Source organism: Mirounga leonina, unplaced genomic scaffold, assembly GCF_011800145.1.
Source record: "Mirounga leonina isolate KUSES-001 unplaced genomic scaffold, KU_Mleo_1.0 Mir_115, whole genome shotgun sequence".
Lineage (NCBI taxonomy): Eukaryota > Metazoa > Chordata > Mammalia > Carnivora > Phocidae > Mirounga > Mirounga leonina.
In genome coordinates, this window is record NW_023270268.1 from 98177455 (window position 1) to 98178842 (window position 1388).

The window sequence follows — 1388 nt, forward strand, 5'->3', positions numbered from 1 at the left end:
CATATAATTCTCTTAAGCATTTCAGCATCTTAAAACAAAACTCACCAAAGCAATCTTGAGAAGGAAGAACAAAGCTGGAGGTATCATAATCCCAGATATCATGACATACTACAAAGCTGTAGTAAACAAAACAGTATGGTATTGGCACAAAAATAGACACATAGATCAATGGAACAGAATAGAGAGCCCGGAAATGGACCCTCAACTCTATGGTCAACTAATCTTCGACAAAGCAGGAAAGAATGTCCAATGGAAAAAAGACAGTCTCTTCAACAAATGACATTGGGAAAATTAGACAGCAACATGCAAAAGAATAAAACTAGATCACTTTCTTACACCATACACAAAAATAAATTCAAAATGGATTAAACACCTAAATGTGAGACTTGAAACCATAAAACCTCTAAAACAAAACATAGGCAGTAATCTCTTGATCATCAGCCTTAGCAACATATTTATGGATATGTTCCCTGAGGTGAAGCGAACAAAAACAAAAATAAACTATTGGGACTACACCAAAATAAAAAGCTTTTGCACAGCAAAGGAAACCATCAACAAAACAAAAAGGTAACCTAGTGAATGAAGGAATATATTTGCAAGTGATACACCCAGTAAGGGGTTAATATCCAAAACATATACTTAAAAAACTTATGAAACTCAACACCAAAAAAAAAAAAAAATCTGATTCAAAAATGGGCAGAGGACCTGAACAGATATTTTCCCAAAGACATACAGATGGCCAATAGACACATGAAAAAATGTTCAACATCACTCATCATCAGGGAAATGAAAATCAAAACCACAAAGAGATATTACCTTGCACCAGTCAGAATGGCTAGTATCAAAAAGACAAGAAATAACAAGTGTCGGAGAGGATGTGGAGAAAAGAAAAAAATTGTGCATTGTTGGTGGGAATGTAAACTTGTGCAACCACTATGGGTTGGATGTTCCTCAAAAAATTAAAAATGGAGGGGCGCCTGGGTGGCTCAGTCGTTGAGCGTCTGCCTTTGGCTCAGGTCACGATCCCAAGGTCCTGGGATCAAGCCCCACATTGGGCTCCTTGCTCCACAGGAAGCCTGCTTCCCCCTCTCCCACTCCCCCTGCTTGTGTTCCCTCTCTTGCTATATCTCTCTGTGTCAAATAAATAAATTAAAAAAAAAATTAAAAATGGAAATACCATAAGATCCAATAATTCCACTACTGGATATTTATCCAAAGAAAGCAAAAACACTAATTTGAAAAGATATATGCACCCCTATGTTAATTGTACTGTGATTTACGATAGCCAAGATACAGAAGCAACCCAAGTGTCCATCGATACATGAATGGGTAATGAAGATGGGCAATATATATATATATATATATATATATATATATATATATATATA